We start from the raw sequence: 25,262 nt of genomic DNA, 5'->3' as shown, positions 1-25,262 counted from the left end.
CTGATGTGAGTGCACACTAATTATGATGACTGGTATCAAACTAAGGGTACGGCCGGCCTGGGCAGATCCAACCACAGACATGGCGTACAGGTGTGCATGTGGGTGAATATGTGCATTTAGTACCACATGTGCAATACGGGTGCAATTACAGCCAACTTACTCAGACACACAAATTATGCAATTCAATCCTCACTGGGGGTAAGACAGAATTCTCTTATCCCCAGGACAGTAGGTAGCCTGGCTGGGCCCAGGTCCTTTACAGAGGGTGTGTCCTAATCACAGGAGGTGTGGCCCTGCACCCTTAGAAAAGAATACAGAATAAATTGTATTTTAAGCACCTTCCTGGCCACACTGCAGCCCAGTACACAGCAGTGTGTGCGGGGCTGAGGAGAAATGCTACAGCTGCTGCTGCCAGGTAAGGGTGGGAGGGGGAGGGTTGGACCTGGACCCCCACAGGGCCTCTCCATCAGACCTGGGCTCGGCCCCGGGTAATTAGCACCCCCCCTCTCAGTACAACTGCTTTCCCCTAGTGCATCATTTGTGTGTCTGAGTAAGGATTTTTAGTGTTTCTGTGGGAATTTGTATCCATTCATTCTGTAGCGCATTTATGAGGTGAGGCACTGATATTGGACAAATAGGCCTGACTCACAATCTCCGTTCCAGTTCATCCCAAAGGTGCTCGATGGGGTTGAGGTCAGGGTTCTGTGCAGGCCAGTAAAGTTCTTCCACACCGAACTCATCAAACCATGTCTTTATAGTCCTTGCTTTGTGCACTGGGGCACAGTCATGCTGGAATAGAAAAGGGCCTTCCCCAAACTGTTACCACAAAGCTGGAAGCATAGCATTGTCCAAAATGTCTTGGTATGCTGAAGCATTAAGATTGCCCTATACTGGAGATAGCCCAAACCTTGAAAAACAGCCCCATACCATTATCTCTACTCCACCAGACTTCACAGTGGGCATAATGCAGTCAGGCAGGTAACGTTCTCCCAGTGGGTGGTCTTCAGTTTGCCAGCTGTCGGGGTCCCGGCGCACAGTATACCGGTGCCGGAATCCCGACAGCCAGCATACCGACACCGTTTTTCCCTCTTGGGGGTCCACGACCCCCCTGGAGGGAGAAAATATAGCGTAGTGCGCTACCGTGCCCGCAGCGTGGCGAGCTCAGCGAGCCCACAAGGGGATCATTTGCGCTCGCCACGCTGTAAGTATGCCGGCGGTCGGGATTCCGGCGCCGGTATGCTGTGCGTGCATACTACACCCCTCCCAGCATCCGCAAAACCCAGACTCAGCCATCTGACTGGCCAACAGAGAAGCGTGATTCGTCACCCCACAGAACACGTTTCTACTGCTGCACAGTCCAGTGTTGGTGTGCTTTACACCACTCCATCCGACGCTTGGCATTGGACTTGGTAATGTGAGGCTTGCATGTAGCTGCTCTGCCATGGAAACCCATTCCATTAAGCTCCCACTACACAGTTTCTGTGCTTACATTAATGCCAGTGGAAGTTCAGAACTCTACAGCTATGGAATCAGAAGAGCTTTGGGACTTTTATGCACCATGCGCCTTAGTAGTTGTTGACCCTGCTCTGTGATTTTACATGCTCTTCCACTTCTTGGCTTGGAGTTGCTGTTGTTCCTAAACACTTCAACTTTCTAATAATATCACTTACTGTTGACTGTGGAATATCCAGCAGGGATGACATTTCACAAACTGTCTTATTACAAAGGTGGCATCCTATCACGGCAGCAGCGTCTCTAGAGAGGAGGGGACCCGTGTGCAGACTCCGTGTGTGGATCCCTTCCTCTCCTGTAGCTGTCACCGCCGCTGCTAGCGCTCTCAGCGCTGAGACTCTGGCACAGTGCCAGAGTCTACAGCGCATGCGCAGGACTCCGAAAAATGGCAGCCGTGCCATTTTTCCAGAGTCCTGTGCATGCGCTGTAGACTCTGGCACTGTGCCAGAGTCTCTAGAGCTCAGTGCACTAGCAGTGGCGGTGGTGACAGCTACAGGAGAGGAGAGGGCCCACACACAGTCGCCGATGGACACCCGGAAAGGTAAGTATAGAAGAAATGGGTGCAGTGTGTGCGGTGTGGGCCCCCTCTGGACCCAGGGGCCCGTGTGCACCGCACACACTGCACCCATTATAGATACGCCAGTGTATCACGGTACTTAAAGTCACTGAGCTCTTCAGAATGACCCATTTTGTATCAGAAATGTTTGCAAATGGAGACTGCATGGCTGGGTGCCTGATTTTTTATACACCTGTGGCAATCGGTCTGAATGAAACACCTGATTAATTAACAGGTGTGGCCAAATACTTTTTTCATATAATACAATATTCCATTCAGCGGCACTCGGAGACTTATGCAAAATCGTAAAAAGTGCTTTTAATATGTCATGATAACAATTTGCATTCCAACGTTTCGGGGCATAAACCACCCCTTTGTCAAGGTGTTTGCTCACCTTGACAAAGGGGTGGTTTATGCCCCGAAACGTTGGAATGCAAATTGTTATCATGACATAGTAAAAGCACTTTTTACGATTTTGCATAAGTCTCCGAGTACCGCTGAATGGAATATTGTCGTTTATAGAAATGGATCTCCAGAGGGCACCGGAGCATTATACCATTATACCATTATATCCAGGGAGATGGCCACATCTAAATAATGGATGCTTTCAAAACTACATTCGTAGGTAAACTTAATAGCCGAATCCTTTGAATTGACCTCGTCCATCATGGATTTAAATTCCTGCTCAGTGCCGGCCCAGATCATCAAAATATCGTCGATATAACGACAAAACAGTTTGATGTTACTTGCTGCATCCCTGGTGTCAAAAAATAAACTTCGGCTATTAAGGATTCGGCTATTAAGTTTACCTACGAATGTAGTTTTGAAAGCATCCATTATTTAGATGTGGCCATCTCCCTGGACATGGCTCACAATATCAATACTAGCATCTACTACAAACCGACTGATCGGAACATGGTTCTAAGAGCGAATAGCCATCATCCTGAATCACTAAAGTGGAGTCTACCATACTCGCAGTTCCTCAGAATTATACGGATTTGCAACAATGAAGTGGATGCCAAACTACAGATCCAGAACAAGCGCGTGGATATTCAGCGGAATCTTTACAGAAAGCTAGATCAAAAGCACTGTCTACTCCACGACAGACAGCATTAACGAAGAAGGGAGAGAAGTCTATCAAAGATAGGATGATTTGGACGCAGGATTTCACTACGGCAAGTAAACATCTTGTTACCAAGGCTAAAAACATCTGGCCGGTTATCACCAGGGGCAAAGACTTGCGAGTATTGAAGGACAGTTCGTTGATGGCCTCATACAAGAGGGGCCGGAACATCAAGGACATTGTAGTCCATAATGACATTTCAGAGATGGGCCCAGATAGACCAGCCCATTTCCTTACACGGAAACCCGGCAACTACAGGTGCACAGGGTGCACCACCTGTAGTTGCCTGAAGATAGGAGATGAATTCCAACATCCCAGATCTGGAAAGTCCTTGCGGCCAGTTATACGTAGGCAAGAGTATACGACAGTTTAAGGAACGTATTGCTTTGCATAGATCAAGTATTCGTGCAGCCTTAGAAGATAAGGGGAGCGATTTACCAGTAGCCAGACACTTTAAAAACTTCGGTCATTCATTGGTCAATATACGTTACCGTATGATTGACCATGTTCCACCCAATAGGAGGGGAGGTGACAGAGGAAGGACTCTCCTCCAGAAAGAGGCATGGTGGATCCACAAACTTCAAACAGTTCAACCATATGGATTGAATGAAGCCTTAAGTTTCAACTGCTTTTTATAAATTTTCTCTCTCTGTTCTGGTTTAAATTATCATGCAGTTTATTTTGGTATTGTTACATTACTAGTATCTGCACTACTTGGTCGGATTGAGCATATTTTTCGATCTGGCCTGGGTAATGCATGTACTATGTGTTTAAGTCAGGATATTGTCCTTTTCTTACTGACTAATTTAAATATCTAGACATTGCTAGCCTGATTCACTAGTGTTTATGTCTATATGCAATTATAGAATGGGACGGGCTTGGAGCTTTGTGCTACGGATGTCTTATATTCATAGTATGGGGACTTTAGGTTCACAGACATATCCATGTTCTCAGTTTATCATTCGTATTGTGTTTATGTTTTGTTTTTTCACTTGTGTCTACACTAGATCACGCCATTTGTTCGGTGTTGTGCGGTTGCCTAGCAACCTATTCCAGTGGGTGATCCGGGGCCTCTCCCCGCCCTCGGCTACGGAGCGCCTGACGTCGGGCCGCAGGAGCGGAAGTGAGCGTCAGCTAGGCCCCCTTGGGATCGTTGCGAGGCACCCGGTGTACACTGCACCGCAGGACCGCGCGCCTCACACAGCTGACGGTGATTCCTCACACGGGATCGTGTGGGTGATGTATACTGTAGTATATATCAACAGCCAATGATAATTTACTTCTCATATCGGAGTCGATAGCCTCATACTGTTACCATGGCAATACACTACACAATGGGGGTCATTCCGAGTTGTTCGCTCGGTAAAAATCTTCGCATCGCAGCGATTTTCCGCTTAATGCGCAATGTCCGCACTGCGACTGCGCCAAGTAAATTTGCTATGCACTTAGGAATTTTACTCACGGCATTTTCATCGTTCTGGCGATCGTAATGTGATTGACAGGAAATGGGTGTTACTGGGCGGAAACAGGCCGTTTTATGGGCGTGTGGGAAAAAACGCTACCGTTTCCGGAAAAAACGCAGGAGTGGCTGGAGAAACGGAGGAGTGTCTGGGCGAACGCTGGGTGTGTTTGTGACGTCAAACCAGGAACGACAAGCACTGAAATGATCGCAGATGCCGAGTAAGTCTGAAGCTACTCAGAAACTGCTACGAGGTGTGTAATCGCAATATTGCGAATACATCGTTCGCAATTTTAAGATGCTAAGATTCACTCCCAGTAGGCGGCGGCTTAGCATGAGCAAATCTGCTAAAATTCACTTGCGAGCGAACAACTCGGAATGACCCCCACTGTCTCTGACATTAATCAGCAGGCAATACAGATATTAAATACAGATACTTAATATTGAAAACAAATCAAATCACATATATCACTAAAATCCTATATACCTAGTTCATAGAAAACTACTGAGACCCAAATGTTCATTAAGCAGTCGGTATACTAAACAAGTTGTCAGATTGTGTTTGGTCTGTGTCCCCGGAGGGGGCGCTAGTGGGTCAGTGGAGGTAGGAGGAAAGAGACGAGGAGGTTGTAACACGTTCTTGCGCATGAGCGCAATGGTATTTATTCAGCAGATAATTATAACAGAAATGCAGCAGAAATAATAGCAGATGAAAAAGTCAATACTTGAAATGATAACAAAGTCTATGGCAATGGGTGATAGGTGAATTGAGAAATCATATCCAGAATTATAAACAACGGAATGAAAGTCAATGGAATGATTCTGGTGTGGGAACCAGAGCAGGGTTTAAAACGGAGAACTAAGGCAGATGATAAGTATTGCAAACCTGAGCATTAGCAGGAGACCAACTCACAGTGCAGGTGATGGGGCACTGGCAGCAGCAAGCTGTGTCACAGGTGAAGGAAATGAACACACCTGGAGTTTAGTCTTCAACCGCAGGCTGAAGCACACAGGGTGGTGATGAGTGTGAAGCCCAATGCAGGTTGCTGGTATTGCTGAGCCTTGAAGTTCCACGGGAGTAAGCAGAATCACCAGGAGTATAAGTTCTAGCAGGAACTCAGGAGAGACAGGAGCTGATCCTTTCATGCAGGTTGTCAGAATGACACAAAGTCCAGGATGCCTGTGAGGTGAAACTGTGCCTCCTATATACCCCATGGTGTGCAGGGATTGGATGGAGAAAAGGAAAGTGGGTGCGGCCACGCACCGGATTGGCCGCAGCATACTAGCTGTTTGGAGACTGTCATGGCGGCGCCCACGCCGCGGCCTAGCGGGGACGCGGCGCGCACACGCCCGCTGGTTCAGGAGTGCCCCCAGGATCCAGATGATGTCCCATGGCAGGGGCATAGGTGACAGGTGACCGCAGGGAGCCAGGACGGAGTCCGCAGCGGCGGACGGATGCCAGTCTGGTAAGACGATTCCTGACAGTACCCCCTCCTTTAGGGGTGGACACCGAACACCCACGTGGTTTGGAGGGATGAGTGCTGTGGAAAACACGGACCAACCTAGGAGCATGGACATCAGATGAATTCACCCAGCTTCTCTCCTCTGGACCATAACCGAACCAATCGACCAGGTACTGGAGACGTCCATACCGGCAACGAGAGTCCAGAATCTTGTTGATCTCAAATTCCACGCCCCGCTGAGTTCGAACCTTGGGACCTGCTGGAAGAGTATTCTGAAAGCGGTTTAGGACTAGAGGTCTGAGGAGAGAGATGTGAAAGGCATTAGGAATACGAAGTGTAGGTGGTAACTTTAACTTGTAAGCCACTGGGTTGATGACACTCTCAATAGGGTAAGGACCAATGAAGCGTGGTGCGAACTTCATGGATGGAACCCTGAGACGAAGGTTGCGAGTTGATAACCAAACCCTGTCCCCCGGTTTCAAATGGGGAACCGCACGTCTCTTACGGTCGGCATAGACCTTGTAACGACTGGAGGCTTTTTTGAGGGAAACGTGGATTCTTTTCCAAATGGAGGAAAACTGGGTCAGAGCAGTAGTGGCAGCAGGAACATCTACGTGAGGAAGTTCTTGAAACTCAGGTACTCGGGGATGTTGCCCATAGACTGCAAAGAAGGGTGTCGTGTCTGTAGCAGTGTGGTAACGAAAGTTATGGGCAAACTCGGCCCATGGGAGCAGATTAAACCAATCATCCTGGGAGGATGTCACATATAGCCGTAGGAAAGTCTCAAGTTCCTGATTGACTCTCTCTGTCTGCCCATTCGTCTGAGGATGGTATGAAGACGAGAATTTCAATTTTATCTGCATGGCAGAACAGAGGGCCCTCCAAAACCTAGCAACAAACTGTACCCCCCGATCAGATATTATTTCGGAGGGTAACCCGTGTAAACGGAAGATCTCCTGTAGGAAGATCTGGGCTAGTTTCGGGGCAGAAGGGAGACCTTGGAGAGGAACGAAATGAGCCATCTTGGAAAATCTGTCCACTACAACCCAAATAGTGTTATGTCCCTGAGAAGGTGGAAGATCAGTGATAAAGTCCATTGATAGATGAGACCAAGGACGACTGGGGACTGATAAGGGTTGTAACTGACCTGCTGGAGACTGACGAGGAGTCTTGTGCTGCACACATTTTGGACAGGATGCCACGAAATCCTGGATGTCCACTTTCATCTTTGGCCACCAATATGACGCAGAAAGGAACTTGAATGTCTTCAGGACACCAGGATGACCAGTAAACTTGGATTGGTGGGCCCAAGCTAGCAACTTGGGACGGAGTTCTGGGGAAACAAAAGTCTTACCCGGAGGTGGAGCTGGAGAGACTTGAGAGGTAGCGAAAACCACGGGACTCAGGATGGAATGTGGCACAGAGTCAGATGTTCCCTCTTCTGATTCCATGGACCGGGATAATGCATCGGCTTTCACATTCTGTGAACCTGGGCGGAAATGAAGCCTGAAATTAAAACGTGAGAAAAACATAGCCCACCTGGACTGGCGGGGGTTAAGGCACTGAGCTGCTTTTAGGTATAGCAGGTTCTTATGATCCGTGAAGATGTTAAACGGATGTTTGGCCCCTTCTAGGAGATATCTCCATTCCTCGAGAGCCAGTTTGATTGCCAATAACTCTTGATCTCCCACGGAGTAGTTAGCTTCTGCAGGTAGAAACTTGCGAGAATAGAATCCACAAGGGTGGACTTTCCCATCAGATCCCTTCTGGGAGAGAACAGCTCCAACCCCAACATTAGAGGCATCTACCTCCAACTCGAACGGCCTGTTGACATCTGGCTGTGACAGCACTGGAGCAGACATAAAGGCTAGCTTGATCTTCCGGAAGGCTGCCAAGGCTTCTTCTGACCAGTTGGAATGATCTGCCCCTTTCCGAGTCAGGTTGGTAATAGGAGCGATGAGAGTGGAGAATCCTCGAATAAATTTTCTATAATAGTTGGCAAAACCCAGGAATCGCTGGATAGACTTGAGGGAGTTTGGAATGGACCAATTGGCAATGGCTTCCAATTTTGCCGGGTCCATCTGAAGATCCGATCCGGAAATTATATACCCCAGGAAGGGTATAGAGGGAACTTCGAAGGTGCATTTGGATAACTTCCCGTAGAGACGGTTCTCACGAAGACGTCGGAGAACTTCACAGACTTGTAGGCGATGAGATGGAAGGTCTTGAGAAAAGATAAGAATATCATCTAAGTAAACAACGAGGTACTTATACAGGACATCACGAAAAATCTCGTTCACGAAGTGTTGGAATACCGCTGGAGCATTACTCAACCCAAATGGCATTACCAGGTATTCATAATGGCCATCTCGAGTGTTGAAGGCTGTCTTCCACTCGTCACCACTCCGGATTCTGATGAGGTTATAGGCACCGCGGAGATCTAACTTGGTGAAGATGCGAGCCCCCTTAACTCTATCAAACAGTTCGGTAATGAGTGGTAAGGGATAACTATTCTTGACAGTAATGTCGTTGAGACCCCGATAATCAATGCATGGACGCAGTCCTCCATCCTTCTTTTTGACAAAGAAGAAACCTGCGCCAGCGGGTGACGATGACGGACGGATGAATCCTTTCTGAAGATTCTCTTTAATGTAGTTACTCATCGCCTCTGTTTCAGGAACAGACAAAGGATAGGTGCGCCCCCTGGGTGGCTTCTTGCCAGGAAGGAGATCAATGGGACAATCCCATTCCCTATGGGGCGGCAGGATATCAGCAGCTTTTTCGCAGAAGACGTCTGCGAAGTCTTGATAGACTGCTGGGAGACTTGGCTGTGACTTCACTTCGGTGGACTTAAGAGGACACACTTGGGCTAAGCAGGATTGATGACAGTGTGAACCCCAAGAGGTAAGCTGCAACGTTGTCCAGTCGAACTGTGGGTTATGTAGCTGGAGCCAAGGCATACCCAAGACAATCTCCTGGGTGGCTTGAGGAATGACCAGGAACTTGATAATTTCTGAATGGAGAAATCCAACTCCCAGAACCACTGGGGTAGTTTGATGTGAAATGTTCCCTTTGGTGATTCTACTACCATCCACAGCAGTAATGTAAACAGGACAAGAAAGTTCACAGGTAGACAAGCAGAATTTGTTTACCGCAGCTTGGGAGATAAAATTTCCTGCAGCACCGCAGTCCACTAATGCTGACGCAGACTGGAGCCCAGCAGAAGTTTCTAGCGTCACTGGAAGAATGAGATCCTGTTGAGAAGGAGCTTGACAGAATGATCCCAACTTGACTCCTTCCATACAAGTCAGGACCTGGCGTTTCCCGAACGCATTGTGCAGGAGTTAATTTGATGACCCGCAGCAGCACAGTATAGGCAGAGCCTCTCTCGTATTCTTCTTGCCCGTTCCTCAGGGGTTAGGCGGGACCTATTTACCTGCATAGGCTCGTCAGAAGAAGAAGGAGGCTGAAACTGTACAGGAGGTATGAACCTTACTCTGCGAGACTCACTCCGAGCGCGTTCATTATTGCGTTCGCGGATGCGAGAGTCCAGCTTTATACACAGGGAGATCAAGTCAGACAGTTGAACAGGAATGTCACGGGTTGCCAGTTCGTCCTTGATCCGATCCGAAAGTCCGTGCCAGAAGGTTGCTACCAGAGCTTGGTTGTTCCATTGGACCTCTGCAGCCAACGTCTGGAACTGGATGACATATTGTCCCATGCTTCGATTACCTTGACGAATTTGGATTAGGTCTGCCGAAGCTGATGTTGCACGACCGGGCTCATCAAAGATCCGTCTAAAGGTTGACACGAAGTCAGAGTAGTTACTGATCAGGGGATCAGCACGTTCCCACAGGGGAGACACCCAATTCAGAGCAGATCCAGAGAGTAAGGAAATGATGTAGGCAACCTTGGACCTTGGTGTAGGAAAGTTATGTGGCAATAACTCAAACTGTATTTCGCACTGGTTTAGGAACCCGCGACATGATTTAGGACTGCCATCATATTTGCTCGGCACGGGCAGGTGCAGACGTGACACTGGAGCTGATGCAGCCGACACAGAAGAACTTACAGCACTGGCAGGTGCTGGGGTAACAGTAGGTGAGAGTACACTTGGCAGAGACTGCTGCAGTGTATCCAATCGGGAGGACATCCCTTGTAGAAAGTGAAGCATCTGCTGCTGCGCAACCTCTTGACCATCCAGACGGGAGACCAGATTTTGCAAGGCCTCTGACCCCACACTCCGTCCACCATCCGAGTCCATCGATCCTGGACTTACTGTCAGATTGTGTTTGGTCTGTGTCCCCGGAGGGGGCGCTAGTGGGTCAGTGGAGGTAGGAGGAAAGAGACGAGGAGGTTGTAACACGTTCTTGCGCATGAGCGCAATGGTATTTATTCAGCAGATAATTATAACAGAAATGCAGCAGAAATAATAGCAGATGAAAAAGTCAATACTTGAAATGATAACAAAGTCTATGGCAATGGGTGATAGGTGAATTGAGAAATCATATCCAGAATTATAAACAACGGAATGAAAGTCAATGGAATGATTCTGGTGTGGGAACCAGAGCAGGGTTTAAAACGGAGAACTAAGGCAGATGATAAGTATTGCAAACCTGAGCATTAGCAGGAGACCAACTCACAGTGCAGGTGATGGGGCACTGGCAGCAGCAAGCTGTGTCACAGGTGAAGGAAATGAACACACCTGGAGTTTAGTCTTCAACCGCAGGCTGAAGCACACAGGGTGGTGATGAGTGTGAAGCCCAATGCAGGTTGCTGGTATTGCTGAGCCTTGAAGTTCCACGGGAGTAAGCAGAATCACCAGGAGTATAAGTTCTAGCAGGAACTCAGGAGAGACAGGAGCTGATCCTTTCATGCAGGTTGTCAGAATGACACAAAGTCCAGGATGCCTGTGAGGTGAAACTGTGCCTCCTATATACCCCATGGTGTGCAGGGATTGGATGGAGAAAAGGAAAGTGGGTGCGGCCACGCACCGGATTGGCCGCAGCATACTAGCTGTTTGGAGACTGTCATGGCGGCGCCCACGCCGCGGCCTAGCGGGGACGCGGCGCGCACACGCCCGCTGGTTCAGGAGTGCCCCCAGGATCCAGATGATGTCCCATGGCAGGGGCATAGGTGACAGGTGACCGCAGGGAGCCAGGACGGAGTCCGCAGCGGCGGACGGATGCCAGTCTGGTAAGACGATTCCTGACACAAGTGTTCTATGAACCTTATGCTCCTCATCATTGAACAATCAACCAAAGAAATGAACACCTTGAAGTCCAAAGTGGCCAAGTTTGAAATGCTACATAAATCTAGTCTTGAAGCAGATAGCACTATAGATTGGTATGAAAAATTGAATGGACAGATTCAACTCTATAAACGTAATTTAATCAAATTCAAAGCCAATAAACGGAATAGAGTCGATGCGGACTCTGAAAACCATAACGTGTACAAATGGACTGAGCCATCTTCTAAACAAGAATCTAGACGACCATTTTTTCGCCGTCGATTTAGAAGGAATAGAGACTTTGCACAACTACGGGCAGTGACTCTGAACCACGTAATTCACAATCCCAAGGTGTTCTCCCTTTAGGGGTAACAACAAGAACCAAGGGCCCCAAAATCAGAGGACGAGGTGCCGTCAGTACACCAGACGAGGCCAGCAGTGGAAGAGGCAGGTCCAGAGTGGGACATCCACCAAAGAATCAGAGACCTTGATAGTCAACCTTTCTGACAATGAACTTAGTAAAACAGAAACAAAAGTTCTTTCATACGGTTTATCCTTTATACCCACCTGTAATTTAGATCCGTTACAATGGAAAGTGGACAAATACAGGCTGCATAGACAGCTGAAATTAAAGGAACAGTTTTCTAAAAATTCGGCAGTGGAACAAGCAGTGACTCAAATTCCACCTAAACTGAAGAAAATCCTGCCTAGATCTACCTTTGAACCTTTAACTTCGAATGCTTCTATACGTACCTTTATGAGACTTCTTGAAGAGGAAACAGATCGATATATTACTCAGCTTCCTGCAATCAGACCTAACCTTAATCAGTCTGAACAAATTCATCCAGAATATACAAGATTATAAAACTGAGATTGAGGGACAAATGAATGATCAGGTGACATATAGTTAATTACCTAGAGAGCCGACTAACAAATTTAAGGACAAACTGGCGACATTCATGGATACAGCTGCTAATGATGGAATCATCACTAGGAAAATCATGGAAGCATTAATACCTGCATATCCGGTTATGCCTGTATTGTATACAACTACCAAGATCCACAAATCATTAACTCATCCGCCAGGACGTCATATCATATCAGCCGTTAAATCTCTATTTCAGCCGTCAGCATTATATTTGGACTCACTTTTTCAACCATGCATACAAAATCACCCTCGATTCCTACTGGACACTTCAACATTATTGAGGAGATTGGCCGAGTTACCAACTTTTAGTCACGATGTTTTGATGTGTAGTATAGACGTTCAAAGTCTCTATATGGTTATCCCGCACAAATCGGGGATTTTAGCTGTAAGGGAGTATCTGTCTGCACATCCTTTATATCAAGGCCCCAACCTTGATTTTTGCATACAATTGTTACATATGATCTTGACAAAAAATGTTTTTCTTTATGATGGTGAGGTGTACCTCCAACGCACTGGTTGCGCTATGGGGTCACTGGTTGCCCCTTCATACTTCAACATTTTTATGTTTGGAAATTGAGCAAAAATATTTTTCAGTAATCCAGATGTAGCGCGTAGGATTTTATTTTACTGTCACTACATCGACGATTTACTGTTGTTCTGGAAAGGTCCTTTAGACATGCTTACTAAAATAATATATGATCATAATTTACATCAAACTCACTTACAATACCAGTAATACCCTTATTAACTATCTTGATGTGGAGATTGTCCTTAGGTATTGTAACATCCAAATGTCACTTTTTTCCAAGCCCGTCAGTTTGATTATTCATTATGACCTTCTGAATCATTCACATTATATGTTGCTGAAGCACTGTTAGTGCCAGAATTATCACATATGTTTTGTATTTTTATGTTGAGCCACCACCGGACATGTGATTTTTATGAATACCCTACCTGGGTGAGAATAAAATGAAAATACTTTCTTTATTTGATTATATTGATTGAGTGCCTCTTTCTCCATATATATATATTTTTTCTGGACTATATCGGAACAGACTTAAGGGAGCACCTTTTTTAACAAGTGATTTGAAGTGTGCAGATGTTGACATGAATATATATATATATATATACACTGCTCAAAAAAAATAAAGGGAACACTAAAATAACACATCCTAGATCTGAATGATTGAAATCAAATTTATTAACCCATGAAGGTCTGGATTTGGAGTCACACTCAAAATTAAAGTGGAAAAACACACTACAGGCTGATCCAACTTTGATGTAATGTCCTTAAAACAAGTCAAAATGAGGCTCAGTAGTGTGTGTGGCCTCCATGTGTCTGTATGACCTCCCTACAACCCACACAAGTGGCTCAGGTAGTGCAGCTCATCCAGGGTGGCACATCAATGCGAGCTGTGGCAAGAAAGTTTGCTGTGTCTGTCAGCGTAGTGTCCAGAGCATGGAGGCGCTACCAGGAGACAGGCCAGTACATCAGGAGACGTGGAGGAGGCCGTATGAGGGCAACAACCCAGCAGCAGGACCGCTACGACCGCTACCTCCATTGTGCAAGTAGGAACAGGAGGAGCACTGCCAGAGCCCTGCATAATGACCTCCAGCAAGCCACAAATGTGACTGTGTCTACTCAAATGATCAGAAACAGACTCCATGAGGGTGGTATGAGGGCCCGACGTCCACAGGTGGGGGTTGTGCTTATAGCCCAACACCGTGCAGGACGTTTGGCATTTGACAGAGAACACCAAGATTGGCAAATTCGCCACTGGCGCCCTGTGCTCAGGGCCGTTTCTAGCCAATTTGGCTCCCAGTGCGAGATTTAAAAATGCGCCCCCCTCCTCCCATTCACATAAGAAAAATGCGCCCCCCCATAGATATAAAGAGGAAAAGGATGCGCGCACCGCAGGCGTGCACACTCCCGGCAAGGGGGCGTGACATCGTTAAAATGGGCGTGGCTTTGTTAAGATGGGCATGGCCTCATCTGATCTCATCATCACGGCCACCACAGGATAAAAAAAAAAAAAGTCCTCATTTTACACAGCACGGTAGGCAAGTGTCCCCATTTTACACAGCACGGTAGGCAAGTGTCCCCATTTTACACATTGCGGCAGGCATGTGCCCCCATTTTACACATTGCGGCAGGCACGTGCCCCCATTTTACACAGTACAACAGGCAAGTGTCCCCATTTTACACATTGCGGCTGGCAAGTGCCCCCATTTTACACAGTACGGCAGGCAAGTGTCCCCATTTTACACATTGCGGCAGGAAAGTGTCCCCATTTTACACATTGCGGCAGGAAAGTGTCCCCATTTTACACATTGCGGCAGGCACCTGCCCCCATTTTACACAGCATGGCAGGCAAGTGACCCCATTTTACACATTGCGGCAGGAAAGTGTCCCCATTTTGCACATTGCGGCAGGAAAGTGTCCCCATTTTACACATTGTGGCAGGCACGTGCCCCCATTTTACACATTGCGGCAGGCACGTACCCCCATTTTACACAGCATGGCAGGCACGTGCCCCCATTTTACACATTCCGGCAGGCAAGTGTCCCCATTTTACACATTCCGGCAGGCAAGTGTCCCCATTTTACACATTGCGGCAGGCAGGCAGGCACGTGCCCCCATTTTACATAGTACAACAGGCAAGTGTCCCCATTTTACACATTCCGGCAGGCAAGTGTCCCCATTTTACACATTCCGGCAGACAAGAGTCCCCATTTTACATATTACGGCAGGCAGGTGTCCCCATTTTACACATTCCGGCAGGCCAGCGTCCCCATTTTACACATTCCGGCAGACAAGTGTCCCCATTTTACACAGTACGGCAGGCAAGCGTCCCCATTTTACACATTCCGGCAGACAAGTGTCCCCATTTTACACAGTACGGCAGATGGTGGTGGTGGTGGGGGGGGGGGGAGGGAGAGAGAGAGAGGGAGAGGGGCTGACTTACATTTGAAGCGGTTCTTCCCGCTCTTCAGCCGCCTCTCCCTCGTCTGCGCAGCGCTGGCCGGCTTGGCTCCCCCTTCTCCCTCCTCCCGAGTGCCCAGCTCGGGGGGCGGGGTTTCGCGGAATGACGCAATTGCGTCGTGACGTCACAACGCAAACGCGTCATTCTGCGAAACCCCGCCCCCCATGCTGGGCACTCGGGAGGAGAGGGGAGGAGGGTTTGAAAGTGCTCAGAAAGTGCCGCGGCGGGTGCCCCGTGCGGTTGCACGGCTCGCCCGCCGCAAGAAACGGCACTGCCTGTGCTCTTCACAGATGAAAGCAGGTTCTCACTGAGCACATGTGACAGACGTGACAGAGTCTGGAGAGGCCAAGGAGAATGTTCTGCTGCCTGCAACATCCTCCAGCATGACCGGTTTGGCAGTGGGTCAGTAAGGATGTGGGATGGCATTTCTTTGGGGGGCCGCACAGCCCTCCATGTACTCGCCAGAGGTAGCCTGACTGCCATTAGGTACCGAGATGAGATCCTCAGACCCCTTGTGAGACCATATGCTGGTGCGGTTGGCCCTGGGTTCCTCCTAATGCAAGACAATGCTAGACCTCATGTGGCTGGAGTGTGTCAGCAGTTCCTGCAAGACGAAGGCATTGATGCTATGGACTGGCACGCCTCATTTTGACTTGTTTTAAAGAGATTACATCAAAGTTGGATCAGCCTGTAGTGTGTTTTTCCACTTTAATTTTGAGGGTGACTCCAAATCCAGACCTCCATGGGTTAATAAATTTGATTTCCATTGATAATTTTTTTGTGATTTTGTTGTCAGCACATTCAACTATGTAAAGAACAAAGTATTTAATAAGGATATTTCATTCATTCAGATCTAGGATGTGTTATTTTAGTGTTCCCTTTATTTTTTTGAGCAGTGTGTATATATGTATATATATATATATATATATATATATATATATATATATATATATATATATATATATTAGTGATGTGCACTGGACATTTTTCGGGTTTTGTGTTTTGGTTTTGGATTCGGTTCCGCGTAGTGATGAGCGGGTTCGGTTTCTCGGAATCCGAACCCGCCGAACTTCAGCTTTTTTTACACGGGGCCGAGCAGGCTCGGATCCTCCCGCCTTGCTCGGTTAACCCGAGCGCGCCCGAACGTCATCATCCCGCTGTCGGATTCTCGCGAGGCTCGGATTCTATCGCGAGACTCGGATTCTATATAAGGAGCCGCGCGTCGCCGCCATTTTCACACGTGCATTGAGATTGATAGGGAGAGGACGTGGCTGGCGTCCTCTCCGTTTATAGAGAAGAGAGTAGAGAGTTAGAGACACTATTTACTAATTTTGGGGAGCATATTAGGACTGGAGTACTACTACTTGCTGATAGTGTGACCATTGACCACCAGTTTAATTAATCCGTTCTCTGCCTGAAAAAAAACGATACACAGTGTGACACAGTCACATACCATATCTGTGCTAAGCCTCAGTGTGCTGCATCATCATATGTAATACTGTATATCTGACTGTGCTGAGTGCTCACTGCTCACACAGCTTAATTGTGGGGGAGACTGGGGAGCAGTTAGAGCAGGAGTACATAAATAATATATTTTAAGTACAGTGCACACTTTTGCTGCCAGAGTGCCACACTGCCAGTGTGACTGACCAGTGACCACACTGACCACCAGTATATTGTGATTGTCTGCTTAGGACGGAGTACTACTTGCTGATAGTGTGACCAGTGACCAGTGACCACCACCAGTTTAATTAATCCGTTCTCTGCCTGAAAAAAAACGATACACAGTGTGACACAGTCACATACCATATCTGTGCTCAGCCCAGTGTGCTGCATCATATGTAATACTGTATATCATTATCTGACTGTGCTGAGTGCTCACTGCTCACACAGCTTAATTGTGGGGGAGACTGGGGAGCAGTTATAGCAGGAGTACATATTTTAAGTACAGTGCACACTTTTGCTGCCAGAGTGCCACTGCCAGTGTGACTGACCAGTGACCACTGACCACCAGTATATTGTGATTGTCTGCTGACCACCAGTATATTGTGATTGTCTGCCTGAAAAAGTTAAACACTCGTCGTGTGGTGTTTTTATAAACTCATTCTGCAGACAGTGTCCAGCAGGTCCGTCATTACATAATATATACCTGTCCGGCTGCAGTACTAGTGTGATATATATATATATTTTAATTTTATCTCATTATCATCCAGTCTATATTAGCAGCAGACACAGTACGGTAGTCCACGGCTGTAGCTACCTCTGTGTCGGCAGTCGCTCGTCCATCCATAATTGTATACCACCTACCCGTGGTTTTTTTTTTCTATCTTCTTGATACTAGTAGCTTACTTTAGGAGTCTGCAGTGCTGACAGACAGTGTCCAGCAGGTCCATCATTACATAATATATACCTGTCCGGCTGCAGTACTAGTGTGATATATATATACATTTTAATTTTATCTCATTATCATCCAGTCTATATTAGCAGCAGACACAGTACGGTAGTCCACGGCTGTAGCTACCTCTGTGTCGGCAGTCGCTCGTCCATCCATAATTGTATACCACCTACCCGTGTTTTTTTTTTTTTTTCTATCTTCTTGATACTAGTAGCTTACTTTAGGAGTCTGCAGTGCTGACAGACAGTGTCCAGCAGGTCCGTCATTACATAATATATACCTGTCCGGCTGCAGTACTAGTGTGATATATATATATATTTTAATTTTATCTCATTATCATCCAGTCTATATTAGCAGCAGACACAGTACGGTAGTCCACGGCTGTAGCTACCTCTGTGTCGGCAGTCGCTCGTCCATCCATAATTGTATACCACCTACCCGTGTTTTTTTTTTTTTTCTATCTTCTTGATACTAGTAGCTTACTTTAGGAGTCTGCAGTGCTGACAGACAGTGTCCAGCAGGTCCGTCATTACATAATATATACCTGTCCGGCTGCAGTACTAGTGTGATATATATATATATATATATATTTTAATTTTATCTCATTATCATCCAGTCTATATTAGCAGCAGACACAGTACGGTAGTCCACGGCTGTAGCTACCTCTGTGTCGGCAGTCGCTCGTCATCCATAAGTATACTAGTATCCATCCATCTCCATTGTTTACCTGAGGTGCCTTTTAGTTGTGCCTATTAAAATATGGAGAACAAAAATGTTGAGGTTCCAAAAATAGGGAAAGATCAAGATCCACTTCCACCTCGTGCTGAAGCTGCTGCCACTAGTCATGGCCGAGACGATGAAATTCCATCAACGTCGTCTGCCAAGGCCGATGCCCAATGTCATAGTACAGAGCATGTAAAATTCAAAACACAAAATATCAGTAAAAAAAGGACTCAAAAATCTAAAATAAAATCGTCGGAGGAGAAGCGTAAACTTGCCAATATGCCATTTACCACACGGAGTGGCAAGGAACGGCTGAGGCCCTGGCCTATGTTCATGGCTAGTGGTTCAGCTTCACATGAGGATGGAAGCACTCAGCCTCTCGCTAGAAAAATGAAAAGACTTAAGCTGGCAAAAGCACAGCAAAGAACTGTGCGTTCTTCGAAATCCCAAATCCACAAGGAGAGTCCAATTGTGTCGGTTGCGATGCCTGACCTTCCCAACACTGGACGTGAAGAGCATGCGCCTTCCACCATTTGCATGCCCCCTGCAAGTGCTGGAAGGAGCACCCGCAGTCCAGTTCCTGATAGTCAGATTGAAGATGTCAGTGTTGAAGTACACCAGGATGAGGAGGATATGGGTGTTGCTGGCGCTGGGGAGGAAATTGACAAGGAGGATTCTGATGGTGAGGTGGTTTGTTTAAGTCAGGCACCCGGGGAGACACCTGTTGTCCGTGGGAGGAATATGGCCATTGACATGCCTGGTGAAAATACCAAAAAAATCAGATCTTCGGTGTGGAAGTATTTCAACAGAAATGCGGACAACATTTGTCAAGCCGTGTGTTGCCTTTGTCAAGCTGTAATAAGTAGGGGTAAGGACGTTAACCACCTCGGAACATCCTCCCTTATACGTCACCTGCAGCGCATTCATCAGAAGTCAGTGACAAGTTCAAAAACTTTGGGCGACAGCGGAAGCAGTCCACTGACAACTAAATCCCTTCCTCTTGTAACCAAGCTCCTGCAAACCACACCACCAACTCCCTCAGTGTCAATTTCCTCCTTAGACAGGAACGCCAATAGTCCTGCAGGCCATGTCACTGGCAAGTCTGACGAGTCCTCTCCTGCCTGGGATTCCTCCTATGCATCCTTGCGTGTAACGCCTACTGCTGCTGGCGCTGCTGTTGTTGCTGCTGGGAGTCGATGGTCATCCCAGAGGGGAAGTCGTAAGCCCACTTTTACTACTTCCACCAAGCAATTGACTGTCCAACAGTCCTTTGCGAGGAAGATGAAATATCACAGCAGTCATCCTGCTGCAAAGCGGATAACTGAGGCCTTGGCATCCTGGGCGGTGAGAAACGTGGTTCCGGTATCCATCATTACTGCAGAGGCAACTAGAGACTTGTTGGAGGTACTGTGTCCCCGGTACCAAATACCATCTAGGTTCCATTTCTCTAGGCAGGCGATACCGAAAATGTACACAGACCTCAGAAAAAGACTCACCAGTGTCCTAAAAAATGCAGTTGTACCCAATGTCCACTTAACCACGGACATGTGGACAAGTGGAGCAGGGAAGGCTCAGGACTATATGACTGTGACAGCCCACTGGGTAGATGTATGGACTCCCGCCGCAAGAACAGCAGCGGCGGCACCAGTAGCAGCATCTCGCAAACGCCAACTCTTTCCTAGGCAGGCTACGCTTTGTATCACCGGTTTCCAGAATACGCACACAGCTGAAAACCTCTTACGGCAACTGAGGAAGATCATCGCGGAATGGCTTACCCCAATTGGACTCTCCTGTGGATTTGTGGCATCGGACAACGCCAGCAATATTGTGTGTGCATTAAATATGGGCAAATTCCAGCACGTCCCATGTTTTGCACATACCTTGAATTTGGTGGTGCAGAATTATTTAAGAAACGAGAGGGGCGTGCAAGAGATGCTGTCGGTGGCCAGAAGAATTGCGGGACACTTTCGGCGTACAGGCACCACGTACAGAAGACTGGTTTTTGAGGTTAATAATACTTTGGGATCAAAATGACCCCCAAATTCTATGATTTAAGCTGTTTTTAGGGTTTTTTAAAAAAAACACCCGAATCCAAAACACACCCGAATCCGACAAAAAAAATTCGGTGAGGTTTTGCCAAAACGCGTTCGAACCCAAAACACGGCCGCGGAACCGAACCCAAAACCAAAACACAAAACCCGAAAAATTTCCGGTGCACATCTCTACCGCGGCCGTGTTTTGGATTCGGACACGTTTTGGCAAAACCTCCCTGAAAATTTTTGGTCGGATTCGGGTGTGTTTTGGATTCAGGTGTTTTTTTTCAAAAAACCCTCAAAAACAGCTTAAATCATAGAATTTGGGGGTCATTTTGATCCCATAGTATTATTAACCTCAATAACCATCATTTCCACTCATTTCCAGTCTATTCTGAACACCTCACACCTCACAATATTATTTTTAGTCCTAAAATTTGCACCGAGGTCACTGGATGACTAAGCTAAGCGACCCAAGTGGCCAGCACAAACACCTGGCCCATCTAGGAGTGGCACTGCAGTGTCAGACAGGATGGCACTTAAAAAAATTGGCCCCAAACATCACATGATGCAAAGATAAATTAAAGAAAAAAAAGGTGCAAGATGGAATTGTCCTTAGGCCCTCCCACCCACCGTTATGTTGTATATACAGGACATGGACACTTTAACAAACCCATCATTTCAGCGACAGGGTCTGCCACACGACTATGACTGAAATGACTGGTTGGTTTGGGCCCCCACCAAAAAAAGAAGCAATCAATCTCTCCTTGCACAAACTGGCTCTACAGAGGCAAGATGTCCACCTCCTCCTCATCCTCCGATTCCTCACCCCTTTCACTGTGTACATCCCCCTCCTCACAGATTATTAATTCGTCCCCACTGGAATCCACCATCTCAGGTCCCTGTGTACTTTCTGGAGGCAATTGCTGGTGAATGTCTCCATGGAGGAATTGATTATAATTCATTTTGATGAACATCATCTTCTCCACATTTTCTGGAAGTAACCTCGTACGCCGATTGCTGACAAGGTGAGCGGCTGCACTAAACACTCTTTCGGAGTACACACTGGAGGGGGGGCAACTTAGGTAAAATAAAGCAAGTTTGTGCAAGGGCCTCCAAATTGCCTCTTTTTCCTGCCAGTATACGTACGGACTGTCTGACGTGCCTACTTGGATGCGGTCACTCATATAATCCTCCACCATTCTTTCAATGGTGACAGAATCATATGCAGTGACAGTAGACGACATGTCAGTAATCGTTGGCAGGTCCTTCAGTCCGGACCAGATGTTAGCACTCGCTCCAGACTGCCCTGCATCACCGCCAGCGGGTGGGCTCGGAATTCTTAGCCTTTTCCTCGCAGCCCCAGTTGCGGGAAAATGTGAAGGAGGAGCTGTTGACAGGTCACGTTCCGCTTGACTTGACAAGTGTCTCACCAGCAGATCTTTGCACCTCTGCAGACTTGTGTCTGCCGGAAAGAGAGATACAACGTAGGCTTTAAACCTAGGATCAAGCACGGTGGCCAAAATGTAGTGCTCTGATTTCAACAGATTTACCACCCGTGAATCCTGGTTAAGCGAATTAAGGGCTCCATCCACAAGTCCCACATGCCTAGTGGAATTTCTCCATTTTAGCTCCTCCTTCAATCTCTCCAGCTTCTTCTGCAAAAGCCTGATGAGGGGAATGACCTGACTCAGGCTGGCAGTGTCTGAACTGACTTCACGTGTGGCAAGTTCAAAGGGTTGCAGAACCTTGCACAACGTTGAAATCATTCTCCACTGCGTTTGAGTCAGGTGCATTCCCCCTCCTTTGCCTATATCGTAGGCAGATGTATAGGCTTGAATGGCCTTTTGCTGCTCCTCCATCCTCTGAAGCATATAGAGGGTAAAATTCCACCTCGTTACCACCTCTTGCTTCAGATGATGGCGGGGCAGGTTCAGGAGTGTTTGCTGGTGTTCTAGTCTTCGGCACACGGTGGCTGAATGCCGAAAGTCGCCCGCAATTCTTCGGGCCACCGACAGCATCTCTTGCACGCCCCTGTCGTTTTTTTTAAAATTCTGCACCACCAAATTCAATGTATGTGCAAAACATGGGACGTGCTGGAATTTGCCCACATGTAATGCACGCACAATATTGCTGGCATTGTCCGATGTCACAAATCCCCAGGAGAGTACAATTGGGGTAAGCCATTTTGCGATGATGTTCCTCAGTTTCCGTAAGAGGTTGTCAGCTGTGTGCCTCTTATGGAAAGCAGTGATACAAAGCGTAGCCTGCCTAGGAACGAGTTGGCGTTTGCGAGATGCTGCTACTGGTGCCGCCGCTGCTGTTCTTGCTGCGGGAGGCAATACATCTACCCAGTGGGCTGTCACAGTCATATAGTCCTGAGTCTGCCCTGCTCCACTTGTCCACATGTCCGTGGTTAAGTGGACATTGGGTACAACTGCATTTTTTAGGACACTGGTGACTCTTTTTCTGACGTCTGTGTACATTCTCGGTATCGCCTGCCTAGAGAAATGGAACCTAGATGGTATTTGGTACCGGGGACACAGTACCTCAATCAATTCTCTAATTCCCTGTGAATTAACGGTGGATACCGGACACACTTTTAACACCACCGCAGCTGCCAAGACCTGAGTTATCCGCTTTGCAGCAGGATGACTGCTGTGATATTTCATCTTCCTCGCAAAGGACTGTTGGACAGTCAATTGCTTACTGGAAGTAGTACAAGTGGTCTTCCGACTTCCCCTCTGGGATGACGATCAACTCCCAGCAGCAACAACAGCAGCGCCAGCAGCAGTAGGCGTTACACTCAAGGATGCATAGGAGGAATCCCAGGCAGGAGAGGACTCATCAGACTTGACAGTGACATGGCCTGCAGGACTATTGGCGTTCCTGTCTAAGGAGGAAATTGACACTGAGGGAGTTGGTGGTGTGGTTTGCAGGAGCTTGGTTACAAGAGGAAGGGATTTAGTTGTCAGTGGACTGCTTCCGCTGTCACCCAAAGTTTTTGAACTTGTCAATGACTTCTGATGAATGCGCTCCAGGTGACGTATAAGGGAGGATGTTCCTAGGTGGTTAACGTCCTTACCCCTACTTATTACAGCTTGACAAAGGCAACACACGGCTTGACACCTGTTGTCCGCATTTCTGTTAAAATAATTCCAAATCGAAGAGGTGATTTTTTTTTTAATTTGACCAGGCATGTCAATGGCCATATTCGTCCCACGGACAACAGGTGTCTCCCCGGGTGCTTGACTTAAACAAACCACCTTACCATCAGAATCCTCCTTGTCAATTTCCTCCTCAGCGCCAGCAACACCCATATCCTCATCCTGGTGTACTTCAACAGTGACATCTTCAATTTGACTATCAGGAACTGTACTGCGGGTGCTCCTTCCAGCACTTGCAGGGTCGTGCAAATGGTGGAAGGCGCCACCTCTTCCCGTCCAGTGTTGGGAAGGTCAGGCATCGCAACCGACACAATTGGACTCTCCTTGGGGATTTGTGATTTAGAAGAACGCACAGGTCTTTGCTGTGCTTTTGCCAGCTTAAGTCTTTTCATTTTTCTAGCGAGAGGATGAGTGCTTCCATCCTCAAGTGAAGCTGAACCACTAGCCATGAACATAGGCCAGGGCCTCAGCCGTTCCTTGCCACTCCGTGTCGTAAATGGCATATTGGCAAGTTTACACTTCTCATCAGACGCTTTTTAGATTTTTGGGTCATTTTACTGAACTTTTGTTCTCTACTATGACATTGGGCATCGGCCTTGGCAGACGACGTTGATGGCATTTCATCGTCTCGGCCATGACTAGTGGCAGCAGCTTCAGCACGAGGTGGAAGTGGATCTTGATCTTTCCCTATTTTACCCTCCACATTTTTGTCCTCCATTTTTTAATGTGTGGAATTATATGGCAGTAATATATCAATAGCAATGGCCTACTGTACCGTACTGCTATCTATATATATATATATATATATATATATATATATACTGGTGGTCAGCAAAATTCTGCACTGTCCTCCTACTATATACTGCGCACAACTACAATGCAGCACAGGTATGGATTGTATACTTGACAACACAGAGGTAGAGCAATGGACTACTGTACCGTACTGCTATATATATACTGGTGGTCAGCAAAATTCTGCACTGTCCTCCTACTATATACTGCGCAAAACTACAATGCAGCACAGGTATGGATTGTATACTTGACGACACAGAGGTAGAGCAATGGAGTACTGTACCGTACTGATATATATATACTGGTGGTCAGCAAAATTCTACACTGTCCTCCTACTATATACTGCGCACAACTACAATGCAGCACAGGTATGGATTGTATACTTGACGACACAGAGGTAGAGCAATGGACTACTGTACCGTACTGCTATATATATATACTGGTTGTCAGCAAAATTCTGCACTGTCCTCCTACTATATACTGCGCACAACTACAATGCAGCACAGGTATGGATAGTATACTTGACGACACAGAGGTAGAGCAATGGACTACTGTACCGTACTGCTATATATATACTCGTGGTCAGCAAAATTCTGCACTGTCCTCCTACTATATACTGCGCACAACTAAAATGCAGCACAGATATGGATTGTGTACTTGACGACACAGAGGTAGAGCAATGGACTACTGTACCGTACTGCTATATATATATATATATACTGGTGGTCAGCAAATTTCTGCACTATCATCTTACTATATACTGCGCACAACTACAATGCAGCACAGGTATGGATTGTATACTTGACGACACAGACGTAGAGCAATGGACTACTGTACCGTACTGCTATATATATACTGGTGGTTAGCAAAATTCTGCACTGTCCTCCTACTATATAC

The 25,262-nt window shown here is 47.1% G+C and overlaps 1 protein-coding gene across 1 annotated transcript in view; it reads right to left on the bottom strand.

The window, feature by feature from the left end:
• The window catches only part of RBM11 (RNA binding motif protein 11), a 548,228-nt gene that overhangs the window by 206,031 nt on the left and 316,935 nt on the right, over positions 1-25,262 (bottom strand). The window lies entirely within an intron of this gene.

Source organism: Pseudophryne corroboree, chromosome 2 (genome assembly GCF_028390025.1).
Source record: "Pseudophryne corroboree isolate aPseCor3 chromosome 2, aPseCor3.hap2, whole genome shotgun sequence".
NCBI lineage: Eukaryota > Metazoa > Chordata > Amphibia > Anura > Myobatrachidae > Pseudophryne > Pseudophryne corroboree.
The sequence above is the reverse complement of the archived record's forward strand: the minus strand, read 5'-3'. Positions and strand labels throughout refer to the sequence as shown.